This window comes from Triticum dicoccoides, chromosome 6A (assembly GCF_002162155.2).
Source record: "Triticum dicoccoides isolate Atlit2015 ecotype Zavitan chromosome 6A, WEW_v2.0, whole genome shotgun sequence".
NCBI lineage: Eukaryota > Viridiplantae > Streptophyta > Magnoliopsida > Poales > Poaceae > Triticum > Triticum dicoccoides.
The window spans coordinates 69752766-69757948 of record NC_041390.1 but is presented as its reverse complement, the minus strand read 5'-3'; the positions used below and the strand labels follow the sequence as shown (position 1 = coordinate 69757948).

The 5183-nt window shown below is 42.1% G+C and overlaps 1 long non-coding RNA gene across 1 annotated transcript; it reads left to right on the top strand.

Annotated features, from left to right (window-relative positions):
- Positions 1-3325: 3325 nt before the first annotated feature.
- LOC119316276 lies at positions 3326-4737 on the top strand. The gene is made up of 3 exons (XR_005152844.1): positions 3326-3674; positions 4405-4450; positions 4546-4737. It is a non-coding gene; the product is annotated as an uncharacterized LOC119316276 (long non-coding RNA).
- Positions 4738-5183: the final 446 nt, after the last annotated feature.

The window sequence follows — 5183 nt, the reverse complement described above, 5'->3', positions numbered from 1 at the left end:
GGGAATTTGTCTTTTTCACCAGAGGTGGATCAAAACTTTTGACACCCAACCATTTTGTCAATTGTGCATTAAATATGGCCTAGTATTTTATAAAATTGATTTGGTCCAATTTTGCAACAAATATATGATAGGTCCTTCACAAAAAAAAACTCATTTCGGGCACTCGGAAAATGGAAAATGTATTTTCCGTGCAAAGAAAATGAAAACTCCCTTAGGCAACATTGTTTGGAATTCCAAGATGCACCCTTGTGCACAATATGAGATCATTTGAACAAACTATGCCAAGAATGTGGCCATAAGATTGACTATTTGGCTTGAAAGCCATGAATCTTCACGCCTGATAGCTCATTTCTGAGAACACTTTTTTAAAATAATTGCCGTATTACAAGTTTATTATTTTTCTTGGAAACATGGTCACATATAATGACACAATGCGAAGGATTTCCAATTTTTTGATTTTTTTTGAATTTTTTATGCCCGTTTCAAAATGCGGTCAAAACGGCGGGCTTGACCGTTCCTAGCTAGTGGTTGAATCTTGAAATTTTTTTAGTGTTTCTCTGATTAAATAGATACTTATGTACCTAGAAAAGATTTTTGGAAAAAATAAAGAGCAAACTACGAGGCAGCTACAGTTCAAATTTGACCCGCTTCCATCTAAATCGGCGGGAATTTGTCTTTTTCACCAGAGGTGGATAAATTTTTTTTACACCCAACCATTTGGTCAATTGTGCATTAAATATGGCCTAGTATTTTAGAAAAATTATTTGGTACAATTTTGCAACAATTATTTGGGAGGTCCTTCACAAAAAAACCTCCTTTTGGGCACTCGAAAAATGGAAAATGGTTCTTTCGTCCAAAGAAAAAGAAAACTTCCTTAGGTAACATTGTTTGCCATTCCAATATGCACCCTTGTGCACAATATGAGATCATTTGAACAAACTATGCCATGAATGTAGCCATAAGATTGATCATTTGGCTTGAAAGCCATTGATCTCCACACGTGATTGCTCGTTTCTGAGAGCACTTTTTTAAAATAATTGCCGTATTACAAGTTTATTATTTTTTCTGGGAACTTGGCCACATATAATGACACAATGCGAAGGTTTCTCAATTTTTTGATTTTTTTTTGAATTTTTTATGCCCGTTTCAAAATGTGGTCAAAACTGCGGGAATGACCGTTCCTAGCTAGTGCTTATATCTTGGAATTTTTTTGGTGTTTCTCTGAATAAATAGATACTTATGTACCTAGAAATGATTTTTGGAAAAAATAAAGAGCAAACTACGAGGCAGCTACAGTTCAAATTTGACCCGCTTCCAGCTGAATCGGCGGGAATTTGTGTTTTTCACCAGAGGTGGATAAAAACTTTTTACACCCAACCATTTAGTCAATTGTGCATTAAATATGGCCTAGTATTTTAGAAAAATGATTTGGTCCAATTTTGCAACAATTATTTGGGAGGTTCTTCACAAAAAAACCTCCTTTTGGGCACTCGAAAAATGGAAAATGGTTCTTTCATCCAAAGAAAAAGAAAACTTCCTTAGGCAACATTGTTTGCCATTCCAATATGCACCCTTGTGCACAATATGAGATCATTTGAACAAACTATGCCATGAATGTTGCTATAAGATTGATCATTTGGCTTGAAAGCCATTGATCTCCACACGTGATTGCTCGTTTCTGAGAACACTTTTTTAAAATAATTGCCGTATTACAAGTTTATTATTTTTCCTAGGAACTTGGCCACATATAATGACACAATGCGAAGGTTTCCCAATTTTTTGATTTTTTTTGAATTTTTTATGCCCGTTTCAAAATGTGGTCAAAACGGCGGGAATGACCGTTCCTAGCTAGTGGTTATATCTTGGAATTTTTTTGGTGTTTCTCTGAATAAGTAGATACTTATGTACCTAGAAATGATTTTTGGAAAAAATAAAGAGCAAACTACGAGGCAGCTACAGTTCAAATTTGACCCGCTTCCAGCTGAATCGGTGAGAATTTGTCTTTTTCACCAGAGGTGGATAAAAACTTTTTACACCCAACCATTTGGTCAATTGTGTATTAAATATGGCCTAGTATTTTAGAAAAATTATTTGGTCCAATTTTGCAACAATTATTTGGGAGGTCCTTCAACAAAAACCCTCTTTTGGGCACTCGAAAAATGGAAAATGGTTCTTTCGTCCAAAGAAAAAGAAAACTTCCTTAGGCAACATTGTTTGCCATTCTAATATGCACCCTTGTGCAGAATATGACATCATTTGAACAAACTATGCCATGAATGTGGCCATAAGATTGATCATTTGGCTTGAAAGCCATTGATCTCCATACGTGATTGCTCGTTTCTGAGAACACTTTTTTAAAATAATTGCCGTATTACAAGTTTATTATTTTTCTTGGGAACTTGGCCACATATAATGACACAATGCGAAGGTTTCCCAATTTTTTGATTTTTTTTAATTCTTTATGCCTGTTTCAAAATGCGGTCAAAACGGCGGGAATGACCGTTCCTAGCTAGTGGTTGAATCTTGGAATTTTTTTGTGTTATTCTGATTAAATAGATACTTATGTACCTAGAAATGATTTTTGGAAAAAATAAAGAACAAACTACGAGGCAGCTACAGTTCAAATTTGACCCACTTCCAGCTGAATCGGCGGGAATTTGTGTTTTTCACCATAGGTGGAGAAAAACTTTTTACACCCAACCATTTGGTCAATTGTGCATTAAATATGACCTAGTATTTTAGAAAAATGATTTGGTCCAATTTTCCAACAATTATTTGGGAGGTCCTTCACAAAAAACCCTCCTTTTGGGCACTCGAAAAATGGAAAATGGTTCTTTCGTCCAAAGAAAAAGAAAACTTCCTTAGGCAACATTGTTTGCCATTCCAATATGCACCCTTGTGCACAATGAAAATGTTTCTTTTTGAATTTCTCATATCATAAAACTGTTTATATGATTTAACACCTTTTTTGAAAAAAAAATGGTTCAACACCTTATTTTAGTCGATTACGACCAATTTAGAAGGTCATAACGTGTACTGGGTTCTGATTGGCCCATGGGCATGTCACGCGGATCGTGCTCAAACACCGTCGGATACTCTCGGATCCGACGGCAGCCCTTTATCCCTCACCCCCCTCTTTGTCTCAAAAAAACTCCCTCAACTTCTCACCCCAGGAACCCTAGGGCTCCAGATCTGCCCCCCACCCCGACCCTCCCCTAGTCTCCCACATCGCCGCCGCCACCCCGATCTCTCCCCTCGTCTCCCACATTGCCGATCCACCCCGAGCCCTGTCGCCGGCCATCTCACCCTCCCCCTCCCCCCGCGCTGCCGCCCCCACCTTCTCCTTCCTCTCCCAAGGGAAGGGAAGCAAGGGAACAGAAGGGAGGGAAAGCCGGCAAGGAGTTCGGTCGAGCGCCCAGATCCACGCCGCCATCATCGACCTGATCCGTGTCCTCGACCTCGCCGCCGCCAACAAGTCCGCCAACGAGCTCTCCTCGCACCAGCGCAAGGTCTTTCGCGTCGCTGACCACGCCGGGGTCGCGCTCGCCGGCCTCACCGCCGACGGCCGCATCCTCTCCCGCTTCTTCCGCAACGAGTGCATCAACCACGCCTTCATATACGACGCGCTGCTCCCCATCTCCAGGCTCGCGCTCCGCCTCGCCGACAAGGCTCAGGTCCGTCCCTGTCTCCCGTCCCGATCCCCTTTGCGATTTTCCTGCCCCGATCTGCCCGCGCGCTTAGGGTTTCGTGCCGGAGGGGTACCTTAGCCTTAGGGGCTGCTACCACCGCCTCCTCCCTCCCCGCGCCTGCGGCAAGTGCTCCTCGGCACCCCTCCTCGTGCCATCAGATCCCCTCGCTGTGAGTTCCGTGCTCCCCTGATTCCGATTTCCTAGTGTCCTCATAATCCCTTGGTGCCTGATAGATGCTAGGGTTAGCTATCCTTCGATGTGTGTTAGTCTGACTGATGGGATGCCCTGCTGTTTATGCTGCCGTGCCCCGTATTAGGGTTCAATTCGATGCAGTTTCATGCAATACTATTAGGGCTCAATTCATTCGGCTCTGTTTCATTGCAATCCTAAATACAAGATGGATACTCTGCCATGCTGTGTTGTTTTGCTATGCTTATCGATTTTGATGTATGATTCGAATTCCGTATCAACTGCACCTCTGCCCCATACTTCTTTCTATGTCAAAACATGTGTCTGCTGTAGGTAGTTTACTGCGGTGGTTAATTTTCAGCCTAGGGATGTGTATTGTTTCAATGAGTCAAGTCCCACTGCCATCATGAGCAGCTTCTCTGATGGTTGCACAGAGGCATGTTTTGTTTGCTTTATCATGCGGCAACAATTCGTTGCAGGTTAATGTTTTGCTTCTTATCTTTCTTGTACATGTGATGATTTGTAGGTAGCAGCTGATTGGCAGTGGACAGGGCAAGATGTATGGCGGCAACGTGAGTTGCTCCTACTCATAATTTTTTTCTATAGAGAAGCCAGTGTGGTGCATTTGAGGATTTTGAGCTGATCCTCTGCTTGTTATGATGCGTAGCCTGCAGGTGTGGATAACACTTTCCGTAGGAAATTTGACAAGGAGTACTTGGAGCGAGCTCGACAGAGAGAGAGGGATGAGAAGGTCCTCCATGATGTCCTACTGTTTTATTGCGTAATTCAATTGCGACTGTGCTGTTTGATACTACTTGCCTCATCTATTTTTCATGTCTTGTGTGAAATCTGTACCCTACTAGAAGATGCCACCATCAAGTTAATAATAACACTAATCATCATTTGATTCTAGTCTAGAGATACAAATAATTGTATGCAGTGGTCTTGTAGTTCCAGATCTAGGTGAGTTTCGTCGTCGTGGATTCGTGGATCATTTGTTTGTTGTTGTTCATGGATCTGTGGTAGGTGATGCTGTGTTGTTCTAGTCCGCCCTTCGTAGTCTGCCCAATTTCCCCTCTCCATTCTGCTCGCCTGTGTTGTGTAGGAGCTTGTAGTTGCAGGTTCTAGGTCTGGTAGATGGTGGAGGTAGGCGTACTGGTAGCTGTAGCGGTTGACTTCCCTGTGAATTTTTCTGCTAGCCTGTGGTGTATGTTCCCTTGCTGTTAGATGATAGTTGTAGGTGTCTGGTCTGTTCCCTTGTTGTCTGAATTTCATGCTTCTATTACTGTGTGCTTTTACCCCCAG